Here is an 18,373-nt window from a genome sequence, read left to right as displayed (position 1 = left end):
CATGTGTGTTGGTATTTGTCATGGTATGTGTTGTGTGGTGCTGTATGTCGGCACGTGTATGTTGTGTTTTGGGGTGTGTGTGGTGTGTGGTGGTGCTCTGAGGCACACTCCTCTCCAGTCATGGTGTTGGTCAGTAGGCTAGTGTGTAGGCGTGCTGTGTCTCCAGGCTCCCAAGCTCTCTTCTCCATTGGGGAGCTCACTCACTGTGAGGGAGGAGGAAAAGGGGATGTTGAGGTTCTGCCAGAGTGTTGCTGGGGGGTGGGGTGCACATGCTTGTGAATGATGGAGAAGGATCTGAGGTGGGACAGCTTGTGCCCGGATCCCTTGGAGTTGGGGGGATGGTAGAGCGCGAAGCTTTGTGGGCTCCATCTGGGACTCTGATGGAGCCTAGGGACTAGGCTGGCATCTGGGGGGGTGGCAGAGAGGAAAGGGGTGTGTATGTATTTGTGTTTGAGAGACGCACATGCAGAGAGAGCATGTATGTATATATGTTTGTATTTGTATTTATTTGTATATATCTGTGTTCCTATCTTTCTTCCTCTCTGCCCACAGTTGGGCATTCCCTGGGGCTCTGTTGCTTCTATCCTCCTCAGCAATGAGATGTTAGTTTGGCTTTCTGGCACCAGGGCATTATGCCAGCTTAGACTGGAATTGTGTCTTGGCCTTGGTGCTGGGGAGAAGAGGGGAAGGTTGTTTATGCTTCTTTTATTCTGGAGATAAATTTCCCAAGGTCCATCCATCTCTTTCTCCTCCATTCGGTCTCTTGGTAAATGTGGGCATCTCCAAAGGGTACTCCCAGGGACTTAGCTGGCCTGAGGCTAGGCTTTGCTTCCTTCCCCTGCTCTACCAGCCGAGGCCCAGTTTTCTCTCTGCTTCTCATTCCCCTTCCCCCTCCCTTTCTGTCACTCTGGCCTCTTCTCTTCCTCAACTCTCTCTGCCCCCTTCTCTCTCCCCATATCACTCTCCCTTTCTTTCCTTCCATTTCTCTCTCCTCTTCCCTAACCCCCATCTTCCCCCCATCTCTGCCTCTCTTCCTTTCTATTTTTCCTAATCTCTACATTTCTTTGGACTTCCCTTCATCTCTCTTTTCTGTTTCTTTCTTCTATCTCTTCCCTTTTCTCTCTTGCTCTCCTTTCCTTTCCATCTCTTTCTTTCCCTCTTTCCCATCTCTCTCCTTTTATCTTCATCTCTTTCTCTTCTTTGCTCTTTCAGTCTTTCTCCCATGTCTGCCTCTTTTCCCTTTCACCTCTCTCCTTTCCCTTCTCTCTCCCTCTCCCTCCATCTCTTTCCCTGTCTTTCTCCTCCCCCTACTCTTCCTTCCCTCTACTGTTTTATCTTTTCCTCCTTTCATCTCTCCTGATTTGTCCTTCCCCCTCCCCTCCAATCCTCTTGTCTCTTCACTCTCTCCCTCCCTCCATCTCTCCATCTCCTCCCCCCTTGCCAGCCCCCCCCCCCCAACATGGATATTCATTTGTGGTATATTCCGTTGCCATTGGAAACCTAAGAAAGAAGTGAGTGTACCCTTCAAGACTCCGGCATCTCCCTCCTCCCTCCCTTTTCCTCTCCCTCTCCCCCACCTCCCCCACCCCTTCTCTCACAGAAGGAGAAGACTTGGGTGAGGGAGCCCTTGGCTCTCTGTTGGAACAAGGCCGGGACATTGGCCGGGGACGCTGCTGCCGCCTAGCCGTGGAGGCCCCAAGCAGAGACGAGAAATTCCTTCCTTCCTTCCTTCCTTCCTTCCTTCCTTCCTTCCTTCCTTCCTTCCTTCCTTCCTTCCTTCCTTCCTTCCTTCCTTCCTTCCTTCCTTCCTTCCTTCCTTCTTTCCCTCCATCCTTTCCTCCCTTGCAGGCTGTCCTGCTCACTCTGAAATCGGGGCTCCCTGTGCCTGGGGGTAAGGAGCTTGGGGGAGGGAGTTGCCTTTCTTGAGAGGTTTGTGGGTGACTCTGTGAGTGTGTGCATCTGTTTGTCTTTGGTGTCTCTGCATGTGTTGTATCCATGTGCCTCTGAGTGTTTGTGTGTGGGTTGTCTTCTCATGTGTACAGGTATGTGTCTGTTGTGCCTATGCGTGGCCATGTCATGTGTGTGCACTTGTCTTTGGTGACTATGGTTTTGTCCATGTGCCTCTGTATGTGTGAGTGTCTGTTCATGTATATAGGTATGTGGCTGTCTGAATGTATGTGCACATCTATTTTTTCTGTCTGTGTCCAGTTTGCATATCTTCATGGGCATCTTTACCCCTAGGACTGTGTAGGTCTGTGTCTTTGTATATCTGTGTGGGTGAGTACAGGAATAGGGGGCTAGCTCACCCATATCTCAGACCCCTGCTTGCCAGGAGAAATCTGTCGCCAAGACAAAACCTTATTCCCCAGCCTCCCCTGGGTGCTGGTCTTGAGCCCGGGGTCAGAAAGGCTCCCTCCACTCCCATCTGTAGTTTGCTCTGCATGAGAGTTGGGGATGCATGAAATCGTCTCTCAGGTCTTGGATAATGAAAGGGGAATCCCACACTCCTTCCTTCTGGCCATGAGGGTGAGGAGAGGCCAGCCCCATCCCCTTGCTTCTTCAGTCTTCCCTGGGGCCTGCCACAGAGTGCTTCTGGGTAATATCTGGGTCAAGCTGGGAGAGGAGATGATGAAAGAAGCTAGAGCAGCCAGGGTGAGGAAAGTCTGTGTTTACAACTGGTGGGGAGCTGGGTCTTAGGGCTCTGGAGCAGGGGGAGGAGGAGAAGCCGGGTGGGCCCCTCCAGTCACCATACTGATAGGCACTTCCCTCTCATCTGAATTCCTTGGGGGATTCCCTTCTTCCCCTCCCCAGGAAGAACTGGAGCAATGTGGATGGAGCAAGCTCACTGGGGAAGACCCTGGATGGGAGATGGTTAAGATCTCCTCCCCTCACCCCGACTCCAAGCAGGGAAGTTTAGACACTTCCAGGGAGATGCTTTCTCTCATTATAGAGTTGTTGCTGGTCTCCACGTGGCGAGATGAGGTCTCGCTGGTGGTTCCCATGGGGAAGGAGATGTCATTCTTGAGGAGGGGTTTCAGACCAGCAGAGAGATACTGTGTTGGCAGCTACTTACGTGGTAGAGAGTAGTCTTCCGGTACAATGTTTGTGGTCGTTGGCAGACAGGAATGTGGTCTCTGTGGTGGTGTTTACCATGCAGAGGGAGATGACTGTCCTTAGTGGTGTTGGTGGCTACCGGAAGGAAAGAGATTCTGTTCCTAGCAGAATATGTGTGGTCAAGATGGGGCTAGAGTGTGGGAGCTGCTGCTTTCCCTTCTTCATTCCTAATACTGCTTGTCCTGGGGGGTCCAGTCCCCCTCACTCTTCATTCCACTTCTTTCTAGAAACACTATCTTCCCCATTTCTAACAAACCAGCTCCCCACCCCCTCCAGTATAACCTCTCTATTGGGGAAATTCTCCCTACACCAGATTTGTAGAATCTTAGATTTAGGCTAGGAGAGTCCATAGAGGTCACTGAGTCCCACCTTCTCATTTTAGAGATGAGAAAACAGACTCAGAACAAAAGTTTAAGTAAAAACAAGTTTTCCCTCATTTCCTATTTCTATTGGGTGACCTTCTCCTCAAGGACCTGGGGAGGGAGGGAGATACCACCTTAACAAACACCTGCCTCTGCCCATTCTTCATTAAAACCAGACCAGTCTCCTCACTGCCACCCCTCCCTCTATCTCTGCCCATTACACCCCCATCTCTTCCTCCCCCAGTATTAACAATAATTTCTTGCTTTTGAATTGTTCTCTAAGGTTTGCGAAGCCCTTTACAAACTGCATTTCAAAAGTCTCTTGAGCATGTCTCTGAGGTGGGTGTGTTATTCCATTTCATAGCTGAGAAAACTGAGACCCAGAGAAATTGAGTCACACAACTAAGTGTAAACAGTAAGAAGAGAATTGATTTTTTTTTTGTTACTTAACAGTTGTTACCTCCCTCCATCTGGACCTCAGTTTCCCATCAACTCTCCCTCCCTTCTTTTGTAAAACATAATGGATGGGGGTGGCTAGGTGGTGCAGTGGATAGAGCACTGGCCCTGGAGTCAGGAGGACCTGAGTTCAAATCCGGTCTTAGACACTTCATAATGATCTAAGCTGTGTGGCCTTGGGCAAGTCACTTAACCCCATTGCCTTGCAAAAACCTAAAAAACCCCATAATGGATGATAACTTCTGAAGTACAAAGTTTACCCAATTATCATCCCTCTGCCTATCAGCCAACACTTATAATTGTCCCTTTGTGTCTCATTCTTTCGGGTCTGCTAGCAGAATTTAAGTTCTTTGAGGGTGGGGGAGGGGCTGTTTTCCTGTGGACTCCATCTCCCTAATGCCTCACACAGTATTCTATATACAGTAGGCACTTAATAAGTGCTTGTTGGGTGATTATGAGATTAGGGAGTAGGTTATAAATAAACTTGATTTTTTTCTGGTATCTAGCATAGGGTTCTGAAGTAAATCAACCAACCAGTGAAGAAGCATTGATTAGGCACCTTCTCTGGGCCACATGGACCACAAAGACAAACACAGAAGTTCTTGCTCTCGGGGAGTTTTCCTTTCCGAGGCACCTCATCCACAGAGGCAGCTTGCAACCCATCTATCTGTTCCTGCTTATCCTGGGCAGCTTGTAGCAATCCAGCAGCAAGCATTTATTAAGCACCTACTACATACACAAAACCACATTTTTTATTAAGCACCTACTATGTATTGGTCACTAGACTAGAAGCTGAGGAGGGAAAGACAAAAATGAATGGTCTTTGCCCTCAAGAAATTTCTATTGTATCTCACCGATTCTGGGTGATGGCCCAAGCTGGGCAGAGATTATGGTTCCCATTTGACAGGTTGGAAAACTGAGGTTCATTGATGCTATAGTAAATTGCTTTGGGGATAGTTTTACCAGGTTTTTGAGGGTGGAGTTGGTTGACTAAAATGACCTCTGAAGTCTTTTCTCATGACAAAATTCTATGATTCTGTAACTTGGCCCAGGTCATGTGGCCAGTGAAGTGCCAAGCTGGGACTGGAACCCAGACCTCAATTCTTTGCCTGAGATTTGTTCCACTATATGGCACTAGACCTTGCTTATCTTGTTATGTGGATGGTGCTGGCATCCTCTTATGAGATACAAGTAGTTCTTAGGATAAGGTTTTGACTTGGAAGGCAGAGAACCTGGGTTTCAATCCTGCACCTGGGTGAGTCGTCTCCCTTCTGTTTCCCCATCTGCAAAATGAAAGGGTTGATGAGAAGGTCTATAGATTTCTTCCAAAGCTAGATCCAAGATCCTCTAAGATTCTGTGACCTTATGACTTCATTCTCTGGGTCTCAGTTTCCTCATCTGAAAAATGAGAGGATGGGTTGATGGTTTCTAAGATCCCACTGGAATGTAAAACTATAGTTCTGGGTAGCCTGGGTCTTTACCTTCCCTTGTCTTCCCCATGGGGCTGGGCTCTTCCAAAGGGATTCAGCAGATACTTAAACTGAAGGAGTGGTATTGGATTGTATCTGAGGGCTGGCTTTTGGAGGAAAAGTCTTCTCCCCCTCCTTGGGCAACTATTTTAATGTAGTTTAAGAATGAGTAGGTCAGCATAGTGGAAGGGTCTTTCCATTTGGAGTTTGAAGATCTGGGTCTGCCAATCACTAACTGTGTGATTTCAGTCAAGCCACTGCCTTTCTCCGTGTCTCAGTTTACCTGTCTGTGAAATGACCAAAAGAAGTTGTTGAACAAGATGCTCTCTCAGGTCCTTTCCAACCCTGACATTTTCTGAAATTTTGATGATGGGAATATTTCATGAGCACCTACAGCAGGTGCAGAGTCAAGTAGAGAGAACTGTGTTCAGTTGTTTCAGCCATGGCTAACTCTCTGTAATCCCATTTGGGGTTTTCTTGATAAGAATTGGAGTGCTTTGCTATTTCCTTCTTTAGCCATTTGACAAATGAAGAAACTGAAGCAAACAGGGTGAAAGGACTTACCCAGGGCGTCACACAGCTAGTAAGTGTCTGAATCTGGATTTGAACTCAGGTCTTCCTGAATCCAGGTCTGGCATTGTATCCATTGTGCACACCTCTATTTTTACTCTTCAGGGGCTTCTTGCTTAACATGCAAAAGTGGAGAACCAATGCAAAGAGACTTTTGGAAACATCAAAATTCCACAATTGGGGAAGGAGAGGACTGGAGACAGTGTGGTGGACAGGTTATTGTTGGTGGTCTTCCTGGAGGAGGTGGGCCTTAATCAAAAAGCCTATGAAGAAGAGGATGAAGACCCCTTTCCCTAGAATGGGAAAGCAACAGTGGGAGGTCACCCCACTGAGAGAATGGTGCAAATCTTTTGGATCTCATCCCTTTGACTTTCAACTCTTCTCTCTTGGGGTCCCAGGTGCTGGAGATGAAAAGGGAGAGTCAGGATCAATGTGCAAAATAGGGAGAGGAAGGAAAGAGATCGAACAGAAGGGAAGAGGAAGTGGTGGGGAGAACCAGGCAAACAGCAGGAATTTATTAATAGTTTACTCTGTCAGACCCTGGATATACAGTAACTGGGTGATCCAGTCCCTAGAGGAGCTTACATTCAAATAGGGGAGACAATGCAGTTCCTTAGAAATATTACATAGTGTAGAGAAAATGATTACAAAATGATTATGGGAGGGAGAGCCCGGCCTGCGGGGGGTGGGTGAGTGAACCAGGAGGGGGCTCATGCAGAAAGTGAATTAAATGGAACCAGATTCCTAGAGGCAGAGGGATGGAGGGAGGAGGGTATTTTTTAGTCATGGAAAAGACTGGAGATAGAATGATGTGTGTCCCTCCAGGTCCATAGGGATGAATCCCCGAGGCAGAGTGAGTGTATGGGGCCCAGAAATGTAAGAAGGGACCGGCCAGATTGTGATGGGCTAGAAATGCCAATCAGGTGAATGGATAGTTGATCCTCAAGGCAGTAGGAAGCTGTTGGAGTGTGCTGAGGGAGGGAAGGTGAGTTAAAAGAAAATGGAAGGAAGAAAGGAGAAGTAAGAGATAAAGAAGAAGAGTGAGGAAAGGAAGTGATTGGAAATATGTGTAGAGCAAAGGGGGAAGGATAATAAAGAGAAATAGAGAAAAGAGGGCAGAAGAAGAAGAGAGAGTATTAAAAAGTTTTGGAAATGAAAGATCAAGGAGGAGAGGAGGAGGTTGAGTGGGGCCTGCTCTGAGGCATAGTAAGCTGAAAGCCTTCTAGTTCCCCTCTCCCCCCCTACTTCTATAGCCCCCAGGGCTGAGGATTTGGCAGTACCACTCCCTCTTGGCCATGCCTCATCTTGTTTGGGTACTAGCCTCCCCTAGCTCTGGCAAGGGGAGGGGGCAGAGGGTACCTCCATGAACTTTAGCCAAGGGGGAAGTGCCAATGCCTGGGTTGGGGAGGGGTGCTGGGGGCCATGAGGAATAGATCTTGTGTTGTGTTTGGGACCAAGGAAAGTGCTCATTCAACACCCTGTTTGTTTGTTGATGAAAAAAGGGGGTCTGTGGTTGCTAACAGAGCACGGATTCATGGGACTGGGGGTGGAGTGGACGTCTGGCTACAGGGCACAACCACAGGACTGATGGGACTTGGGAGCTAAGGAAAGCCTGGTACAGACCAGGCTTGGAGATCTTCCAGGAGTCATCCATCCCTACTGAGCTAGTGGGTGGAGTGGGGTGTGTGTGTGTGTGTGTGTGTGTGTGTGTGTGTGTGTGCGTGTGTGTGTGTAGAAAGAACTTCAAAAGCGGAGGTTAGCTCTGATGTCTGTTTGTAGTAGGAGGGATCATAGCTCTAAAGTACCATGAATTTCAAGTTTTACAGAAGAAGAAACTGAGGCCCAGGGAAGTGAAGATTCATAGGCTTAGAGCTGGAAGAGACTTCTGAAGTCATCCAGTCCACCCTTCATTTTACAGATGAGGAAACTGAGGCCCAGGAAGGTGAAATGGACATCTATTTGTCAGTCTCTCACAACCATGAGTCTATCTATAGACTAAGTTTTGGGTGGGAAAGAGAACAATGGGGAACCTGTCCAGGGAGAAAGGCTGGGATGGTGTAGGGTAAACTCTTGTGGCCCTAGGGTGAGGTCGGGAAAGGAGCCAGAGGGAGAATTTGAATAGTTTAGACAGTGGGCTTAATCTCAGTGGGCTTCCTGGTATAGCTGAGCCCCAACCTATGATTTGAATGAGGGGAATCTTGGCTCTTTACCTTGGCATGGAAGGAGGATGGGAGTGGGCCTAATCACAACCCTACCTTCATAGATCATCCAGGCTGATGGTGGGAAGATGGGTATCTTCCTAGTCTTTTGGGGGAGAAGAGGTTGGGGTTAGGAGACTGGCTTACTCAGGAGGGAGACAAGGACCTCATGCTCTGCTCAATGAGAGCAGATTAGAGGAGCCCAGTGTCCCTTCTAGAAGTCACTTCCACTTATTAAATATTTATTAAACACTGTATATGGAGCATTTGGGGGAGATGTTTAGTTTAGTTAATTATTCCTGCCCTCATTGTGTGTTTTTAAAAATAAAACTATTTTTCCACAAATACATGGTAAAATAATTTTTATTATGCATTTATTAAGTGGCAAGCACCGTCCTAGGTCTAAGCCCTACAAAGACAAGGAATGAAACAATGCTTGCTCTCAAGAAGCTTCCATTCCATTGCTTTCCATCTGGGGTGGGGGCAGGGAATGGCACACCACTAAAGAATATACACAATGTTATGGGGGAAAGTACAATGGGAGGTCAGGGAAAGGGTTAAATGGGATCAGGGATGACTTTCTCCAGGATATGACCTTAGAGAATTAGACTTGAAAAGATGGCTCCGGAGAGGCTGCGTGCTACACTTGAGATCCAAATAGTGGACATTTCCCAGCCTGCTTTTCTTGTTTGTCGTTCAGTCATGTCTGAGTCGTCTTGATCCCATCTGGGGTATTATTCTTGGTGGAAATCCCAGTGTGGTTTGCTATTTTCTTCTCCAGCTCACTTTATAGCCGAGGAAACCGAGTCAAAGTAAAGTGACTTGCTCAGGGTCACACATAGCAAGTATCTTAAGGTCAGATTTATACTGCACCACCTAGCTGTCTCTATGGCTAGCCTGAGCTATCCCATGGGGGAGGGAGTCTCTTCAAGCTGTTCCAAAGATTCCAAGGATAGTTTCTATTCCTTTAAAGAATGCTTAGAGGGGCAGCCAGGTGGTGCAGTGGATAGAACTGCAATCCTGGAGTGCTCTATCCACCAGCCCTGGAGTCAGGAGAATCTGAGTTCCAATGCTACCTCAGACACTTAATGATTGCTTGGCTGTGTGACCTTGGGCAAGTCACTTAACCTCATTGCCTTAAATTTAAAAAGATGGGTAAGAGTTCAATAAGCAGAGATAGGATTGGGGTGAGCAAGGAGGGCATTGTTGGCAAGGGGAATGGGTGAACTGGGGTAGGAAACCTAGTGTAGGTACAACAAATCTTATTGAGCTGGAACTGAGAGAAAGACAATAAGGGTGAAAAGGGAGAGAACCTGAATATGACTGGTCAAGGGGACTATAACTTTTGAATGTATTGCCTGGGAAGTCAGGGATTTAGCTGCTTGTAGGCAGGAGGGAACCATTGTAGGCTTCTGAGTGGAGGAAAAGAGCAGCCTGGCCAGGTCTAGTTGATGACAAAGAAACCCATAGCCCTGGCAGTGGCAGGGGGGTGTACACAGCTACTGCTTAAGTGTTGGGGAAGGGTGGCAGTAGGCATTGAGTGGAGGGTCATCCTCCTGCCTTGTGATTGACAAAGATCAGACCTGATTGAGCAGAAGGAAGGCTGCTCCATTTATAAAGAACAGGCAGAATCCAAATGGACCTCCAAAACTACTGAGGTTCAGTTTATCCCCCCTTTGCCCCTCTTAAGAGTGTTTAGAGAAATAATGAGTAAATGTGCAGAGCACCAAGGCACCAAATAGTAGAGAAGGTGGTCGGCACTGGCATAAGCTTTTGAATTTGTCAACCTTGTGCTGAGTGATCACTTTAGGGTAGGAGGGAGTTGGGTGATTGGATGGATGGGTATATCATTGTTTTTGAATTGCCTATGCTTTAGGTATCATCTTGTACGGGCGCTCTCTTTAGTCCTGTAGGCATGGCTTTTTTGGAAACTTAGGACAGGTATATGGCCCATTTCCTTCTTAATCATGCCAACTTTCATCATAGATGACCAGAGAGGGAATATCTGTTCTGTTCTATCCATCTGAAGGGACCATATGGATTGAGAATCAGGAATACCTGAAGTTTAATCCCAACCTCAAAGAAATCTTTACAATTCAGCAGCTAGTCACTTGATTTCCCTGGTCTCAATTTCCTCATTTATAGAAAGGGAGAGGGGGACTAAATGACCTCAGATCTTAACAGTTCTAGACATATGAGCCAGCAATTCCATAAGTAATATCCTTCCTACCCAAGGTCAAGTGATATAATTTCTCAGGTTTAGTTTCTTCCTTTGTCCAATGAAGGGGTTAAACTAGATGGCTTCTAAGGTCCCTTCCGGTCTGAAATATGTGCCTGCCACATAATAAATGTCTATTAAAAATTATTATAACATAATTGTGGAAAAGTTTTATTTTTTAAAAATGCACAACTTCTCTTTCCACACCTTTCCATTTTCTTCTCTTCACTCCATTTATCTTCTCTTCTCTTCTATCTCCTTTTGTCTCATCTTTTTAATCCCCAAGACTGGGAAGTGGACCTTTCTTCGGGTCTTCTTTTAACCCCTCTCCATGCTCCTCTCTGCATCCTCTCCACATCCTCTCACCTCTCCACTCCATTTTTTCTCCTCTCCTCACCACTCCTCAATCTGCTCCTCTTCTCTTCACATCTTTTATTCTCTCCTTTTATCATCTCTTATGGCTTTTCCCTCTCCATCCCCACTCCCCTTATGGTTTCTAAGGGGATGATAGGAAGCCAGTAGTAGTGAAGAGAACACTGGACTTGGGTTGGGAAGACCGGGGTTAGAATTCTGTGTGACTTTAGGCAAATCCCTTAACTCCAGAGAGACTGGGGGTGGAATGGGATTTGGCCTCCATAGAGGTCCCTGCCAGCCTTCCCTCTAAACTCCTATATCCAAACCCTAGCTCTGCCTCTATGACCTCAGGATCCTTTCCAACATCCTTATATGTAGAATGAGGAGACTGGATTAGATAACCCCGAAGGCATTTCTCCTAAAATCCTCTGATTACATTAAGCTGCTTTGACCCTTGCTTCTCCTAACATGCCTCCCCAGTTCCCCATCAGATCTGGACCTGGGTTAGAGCCACCTACCCAGGTTTGGGGGGGGGTGTCTCAAAGCCCTAGGGGAAGTAACTGATGTCCTTTCATTTCCCTGCCAGGGCCAAGGAGAAAGAACAGAATCAAGACTTGGTGCATCTCTGGAGGAGGCAGTGGTCACCAGTGACAGCTCAGGGGCATTAACATTCTGAGGATCTCCTTGACCAGATGTGAGCAGGTACTGGAGCCAGATGGCTACCTGGGGAATAGGGCTTCTGATGACAAGTTCAGGAATGAGAAGGGGCTTCAGCTTAGTCCTTTGGAGACCATGCTTCCAGTGGGACTGAGATGTCAGGGACCTCTAGGAAATGCTATCAGTGACTTAGTGGCAGTGTCTGTTCCATCTTTTTCTCCCTTATAGATATCAATCTAGGATGACAATTCTTGATCATTCTCTCCACTGTTCACTGTGGCTGTTGCGGGATAGTATACTTTGAATCAATGATGTAGATCTTAGTAGCTAGAGTATCCTAGAGATAAGAGACTCAGTTGCTTTAGGCCTGGGGGAGTCTCTTGTTGGGAGGGCGCAATATGTCAGAAACAGGAGAAATCTAAGCCAGGACTGGAAAAGATCTTAGAAAAATAAAAGTTGGTGGTTGTGTGTGAGTGTGTGTGTGTGTGTGTGTGTGTGTGTGTACTTAGAACATGGAATAACAGATCTTGGGAGAGGGCACTGTTAGAACAATACAATGTCAGAGTTGGGAGGGGCCTTATGGGACATGAATAATTTTTTTTTTATAGATGGAGAAACAGACTGAGCTGGGTCTTTGGGAAGGTGGCAGTTAGAACTTAGGGCATGGGGTGGTGATTTGGGTTTGGCCAGGAGATGGTAGCTGCTCAGAAAGGTTGTTTCTATAGCTGCCCCCCCAGGAAGCCCAGAAATACTGGATGTTGAAGGCATATCATCTCTCCACAAATATGGTAAACTAGATTGGCCAAGTATGTGCTAGGAGTCATGAGTCTGCAGTGGCCTCACGAAGCTGAAGGGACATTCTCTCCGAAAGCAGAGCTGCTCCTTTCCTTCCTCTGCCAATCTCTCAGGTCTCCCGATTGCTTAACCCTGGGACACCTAGAGCACCTCTTCTCTACTGAAATGTAGCCTTAGGGATGCCAGCCCATTCTGCAGAAACACTGTTGGGGCTGGGGGACTGGGAGTCTTAAGGAAGAGAAGACAGGTAAAGAGGCCCTTCTAGAACTGGAAGGAATGACATTTTAAGAGCCCATTTATTTGGCAGCTTGGATGTCTGAATACAGGAGGAAACTAAGGTCCAGATTTGCTTAAGGTGCACCATACTTAGATGGTTCTCTGATGGTCTTTTTCACCTGTAAAGCCCTTTACTAATAATGTATGTATAATATGTGTAATAAATAAGGCGTTTATTGCCTGGTGCCAATGGAGCACCATTTAGAGAAATCCCAGTTCAGTCTGTAGTCTTCATGGAGGTGCTGCTGTCCTTAAGAGCTGAGCCTTGAAGGTTGGTCTGGGTAGAAGACTTAGGGGAAGACTTGGATTCACCTGAGAAGTTGATGGCTTTCTCCCCAGAAGAAACTCTTCTCTTTCCACATCCTCTCCACACCTCTCCATTTTCTTCTTTTCACTCCATTTATCTTCTCTTCTCTTTTATCTCCTTTTGTCTCTTATCTTTTTAATCCCCAAGACTGGGGACTGGATCTTTTTCAGATCTTTTGACTCTCTAGGCTGCTCTTCTCCACATCCTCTCCTCACCTCTCCACTCAATTTTTTCTCCTCTGCTCACCACTCCTCAATCTGCTCCTTTCCACTCCATGTCTTTTATTCTCTCCTTTTCTCATCTCTTTTGGCTTTTCTCTATCTCTTATCTCTTATGGCTTTTCCCTTCAACTCTGTTGTCTCTCATAGCTTTGCTTTTCCTTATCTCTTGTGGCTTTTCTCAACTTTCCATGGCTTTCTCTGGGTTTTTATCTCTCCTAATCTTGACTTTCATGGCTTTCTCTCATCTCCTATCTTGTGGCTTTTCTCTCTTGTTTTTTATCTCTCTTCATCTCTAAACTTTTATCTCTTATCTCTTATAGCTTTTATCTTTTTTATTGCATGGCTTTACTCTTCTCTTTCCTCTCCATCTCCTCTTATGGCTTTTATCTCTTCTCATCTCTTATAAAAGAGATAAGCTTTTATCTATGCTCTATTATGGCTTTGTCTCCTTTTTATCTTATGGCTTTATCTCTTATGGCTTTTTTTTATCTCTTATGGCTTTTATCTCTCTTCATGTCTTATCTGTCTCATGGCTTTCATCTTTTCTCATATCTCTCTTTTGTATCTCCCTTCTGTCCTCTTCTGTCCTCTTCTGTCCTCTTCTGTCCTTTTCTGTCCTCTTCTGTCCTCTTCTGTCCTCTTCTGTCCTCTTCTGTCCTCTTCTGTCCTCTTCTGTCCCCTTCTGTCCTCTTCTGTCCCCTTCTGTCCCCTTCTGTCCTCTTCTGTCCCCTTCTGTCCTCTTCTGTCCCCTTCTGTCCTCTTCTGTCCTCTTCTGTCCTCTTCTGTCCCCTTCTGTCCTCTTCTGTCCCCTTCTGTCCTCTGTCCTCTTCTGTCCCCTTCCTCTCTCCCCTCTCCTCTTCTCCTCACCTCTGTCTATCTCTCACCTCTGTCTGTCTCTCACCTCTGTCTGTCTCTCACCTCTGTCTGTCTGCCACCTCTGTCTGTCTCCCACCTCTGTCTGTCTCCCACCTCTGTCTGTCTCTCACCTCTGTCTGTCTCTCACCTCTGTCTGTCTCTCACCTCTGTCTGTCTCTCACCTCTGTCTGTCTCTCACCTCTGTCTGTCTCTCACCTCTGTCTGTCTGCCACCTCTGTCTGTCTCCCACCTCTGTCTGTCTCCCACCTCTGTCTGTCTCCCACCTCTGTCTGTCTCACCTCTGTCTGTCTCCCACCTCTGTCTGTCTCTCACCTCTGTCTGTCTCCCACCTCTGTCTGTCTCCCACCTCTGTCTGTCTCTCACCTCTGTCTGTCTCTCACCTCTGTCTGTCTCCCACCTCTGTCTGTCTCCCACCTCTGTCTGTCTCACCTCTGTCTGTCTCCCACCTCTGTCTGTCTCCCACCTCTGTCTGTCTCTCACCTCTGTCTGTCTCTCACCTCTGTCTGTCTCCCACCTCTGTCTGTCTCTCACCTCTGTCTGTCTCTCACCTCTGTCTGTCTCTCACCTCTGTCTGTCTCCCACCTCTGTCTGTCCCACCTCTGTCTGTCTCACCTCTGTCTGTCTCTCTCCTCTGTCTGTCTATCTCTCCCCCAACTTTTACCTCTCAGTTCCTGCCATGAGCAGAGGTCACAGGATTGGTGTGCCAATCGTTCATCCCTGTGTTCTTTATACACCTTAGGGTCTTGCTGTTTCCATTTTGATGTCCCTGGTTGCCCCTATGATCCTGCCATTATTTGCTAAGCAGAGAAGATGAGGTCACAATGATTGTGGTTGTGCTATGTATACACACTTCCTTATGCAACTGGATGAATGTCAAGCTATATTTTTGATAACGTGTTTATATGTAATGTATGACTTTGATTTCTGTAAGAGTATATGTATTTTTCTGTGTTCATGTGAGTGTGGTGAGTGTGGGCCTTAATGCTAGTGTGGACTTTTCATATGAGTCTGTGATGGTGTGTCTGTGTCTGTGTGTGTATGTGTGTGTGTGGGGGGGGTGATCTCTCTGAGAATGTGGTTTATTTTCCTTATATGAGTGTTTTGTGGCACCTCTGGGCATTTCTGAGCATTTGTGTTTGGGCCGTGGATGTGCTCAAGCCCTCTGCCACTTGAGTATAGATAGTTGAGCTGGCACTGGGGCTGAAGGCTGGGTGGGGGATGCCCCCTCTGCTTTCTGGGGCTGCTCCCCTGAGGGGTGGGGGACCAACACTCCAGCAATGCTGGACTTCAGGTTTTGGGGACCTGGGGGACAGGAGAGTCCCAGGGATCAGGAAAGAATATGGTGTTTTAGTGATTCCAGATTTTTAGCCAGAATGTTAAATTATGTGTGTGGGGGGTTAAGGTTGTAGGATGTGCACATGAACAATGACTTAGAGTCAGAGAGGACTTCAGAGGTCATGTGGCCCAACTTCTTCCTTTTTACAGCTGAAGAAACTGAGGTCCAGAGAAGCTTAGTAATTTCCTCAAATTCATAGTTTAGATATTGCAGAGTCAGACTTTGAACTGGGTTCTCAGTCTCCAAATCAAGTGCTCTTTCCAGCATCAGGGTTCCAGGCTTGGGCATTCTAGAAACCCATCAGGCTCTAAGAAGTCCCTTCATCTAGATGTCTCAGAGACTTGCTATAGAGAGGATTGGAGACTGGGGGCTAAGGACAAAATGAACGTCAAAGCCATGGTCTCAGTGGTAACCAGGCTAAGGATTCACACATCTCATCCATGTGTGATTCTTCTTGGCTTTGATCTTGGGGGCCAAAGCCCTTGGCACTATTGGATTCCTCCTCATCACTGGCAGCAGTAGCCTCTCCATCTCTCTCTCTGTCTCCGTCTTTGTCTCCCTCCTTTTCTCTCTTCCCCTTTCCTTCCTCTCTCTCTCTCTCTCTCTCTCTCTCTCTCTCTCTCTCTCTTTCCTTTCTTGCTCTCTCTCTTTCCCCCTTTTCTTCCCTCCTCTCTCTTTCCTTCTGTCTCTCTCTTCCCTTTCTCATCTTACCTCCCTCCCCTGTCTTGTCTCTTTCCCTTCTCTCCTCTTTCTATCTCCCCCCTCCCATCTATTTGTCTATCTGGCTCACTCCCTCCTCTCTCTCCCCACCCCTTTCCTTCTCTCTCCCTCCCCCACTTTTTTTTCTCTGCTGTGTCATCTCCAGTCTAACGCATCCTTGGGGATTCCCTTTCTCCTGGGCTCTTGAGTCTCCAGTAAGGGGCATGTTCAGGAGCTCTCTCTGCTTGGAGCCATGGAACTCAGCCTCACGTGACTGGGCCTGGGATCCCCCACTGTCTGGGCTGATTCATGTTGCCCAGTGAAAGCAGGACTGGGAAGCCAAGGTCACAGAATCATGTGATCACAGGGCTTGAGGCTGGAAGGGCCCTTAGAGGAGAAAGCCCAGATTCTGAGCCAGAGGATCTGGGTTCAAATCCTCCCCCTTTCCTCTGTCTAGAATGAGTGACTTCCTTTCAGTATGAAAGTGGAGGATGATGACTGGAATCCTGCTTTCTAGGCTCTAAATCAATTTTCCTCAGAATAGCTTTCATTTTCATAGAGATTTTAATCTCATCTGATCCTCATAACACAATCAGGTGAATGTTTTTGTTTCCCTCATTCTACAGATGGGGAAACTGAGACTGAAAAGGTTATGTCTTGCCTAGGGTCATATAACTATTAATTGTACTAGGCAGCATTCAAACCCATAATTTCCTGACTTGGAATCCAGTTCACTATCCACTAAGCTGACCTTCTCCTTTCTTGTTTAGTAAATTTTCCTTTATGATGATTTAGGAAGAAACTGGGCTCCAGAGGGATGGGGATTTAGCAGTGTCAGTCAGCTAGACCTTAAGTGGCAGGAACAGTCTTTACCCTCAGTTTAAAAGGATCTTAGAGACAATCTAATCTAATCCCCTTATTTTACTGGGGAAACTCAGGCCCAGAGAGTAACTTAAATGAGATCCAGGCAATAATCATCAGATTCAGGATTTGAATTCAGCTCCTTAAACTCTAGAGTCAGTGCTCTTTCCCACATATCACACACCTCCTTTGGTGTTCTTATCACAGCCCAACATCAGAGATTTAGTGGCTAGACCACCTAAAGTCTTGACTTATCCCCCACATCTTTGTCTTTCTTACGTGAGTTCTGAATGGGAAGACTCAGGGCCCAGGGAATTGGATTGTAAACTAGTGCAAACCCTTTTTGTATGACTGTGGGTAAGTCATTTCCCCTCCTCTGAGACATAGTTTCCACAACTTTACAATGAGGTTGTTGATGCTCATCCTGCCTCCTTTAGAGGTTTGTGACCAGGAAGCTCTTTACAAGTCCTAAGACATCTGGGAGATGGAGTGGGTCTCTGGGATTTCTGGACACCCACCCCTTTTAGTCCAGTATCTTCCTTCTACGGGTTAGTGAGCAGCCGGAGTCTCACCACAGCTGGATACCAGGTCAAGCTGAGTACCTGATGACAATGGGCAGTGCCCATAGATTCTCCTGCCCTCATCACAAATTCTTAGCTCTGATGATTTTTATCTGGGAGCCTCTATCATGTCACTGCTCTGAACTTTGGCTTCTTTGTAAGATGGGGACAAGGAGACTTAAAACTGCATTCCTTATGGGGGTTTTGGCAGAGAAGCATTTTGGAAAACATCAATGTCTGCAGTCAGTAGGTCCTTTCTCTAGAAGTGGGTGAGACCTCCTTTATTTTAACTGAGAGGAAACCAAAGCCCCAGGAGTTGGTCACTTGCCTAAGTTCACATGAGTGATGGGCATCATAAGTCAGATCTGAATTTTTGACTACTCTCTATAGGACCTGAGCTTGGACCCCTACTACTGACGTGACCATGGCTAGTCACTTCCCTTAGGTCACAGTATGAAAATATCTGTAAGATGAGTGAGGTTGTTCATAATTCAGTTTCAAACTTTAATAGAAACAAATTCCTTCTGGTTGACTTAGAAAACCACAAATTTGTATCATCTTTGTTATATTTTGTTATTAAACATTTCCCAATTACATTTTAATTGGATTCACTTTAGAGGGTCCCCAGGCCCTGAGTTTGATACCTCAAAGCCCTGTCTAGCTATAAATCTCATGTTCCAGTAGTTGCCAAGGGTCATATAACTATTAATTGTATGAAGCAAGATTCAACCTTAAACCCTGAACTAAGTCTGAGGTCACCTGAATCAGTTGGGACCCAGACTGGTAGGTTGGGAGGAATGCTTTTTTGTGATTAAGCATCTCTGGTCCTGAGCCAGGATGGATTTACTTCATGGGGATTAGGAGTGGAGAGGTCTGATTGGCCTGTGGGAAAATCCTGGGACCCCTGGGTGTCCTCTAATCCAAGCCTGGCTGAGAATCTTTGAGACTGCTGGTACCTGGGCACTCAATGCCACAGAGGGTTAGGGGGCATCTTTGGACTTGGGTATACACACAACTCATAGGATTTAAGAGTTTAAAAGACTT

General features: G+C 46.7%; 1 protein-coding gene across 4 annotated transcripts in view; it reads left to right on the top strand.

Moving 5' to 3' along the window:
- The first annotated feature begins 1,548 nt into the window (after positions 1-1,548).
- ELFN2 (extracellular leucine rich repeat and fibronectin type III domain containing 2) overlaps positions 1,549-18,373 on the top strand; it is a 73,625-nt gene continuing 56,800 nt past the window's right edge. For 3 of the 4 annotated variants that reach the window (XM_074226868.1, XM_074226867.1, XM_074226866.1), the window contains exons 1-2: positions 7,677-7,913; positions 11,328-11,443. The gene's annotated coding sequence lies outside the window, so the exon portion shown is untranslated. Of the gene's footprint in view, positions 1,892-7,676; positions 7,914-11,327; positions 11,444-18,373 lie in introns of those variants that run through there. The other variant, XM_074226869.1, reaches the window with a different exon arrangement.

This window comes from Macrotis lagotis, chromosome 2 (assembly GCF_037893015.1).
Source record: "Macrotis lagotis isolate mMagLag1 chromosome 2, bilby.v1.9.chrom.fasta, whole genome shotgun sequence".
In the NCBI taxonomy this organism is placed as follows: Eukaryota; Metazoa; Chordata; class Mammalia; order Peramelemorphia; family Peramelidae; genus Macrotis; species Macrotis lagotis.
The sequence above is the reverse complement of the archived record's forward strand: the minus strand, read 5'-3'. Positions and strand labels throughout refer to the sequence as shown.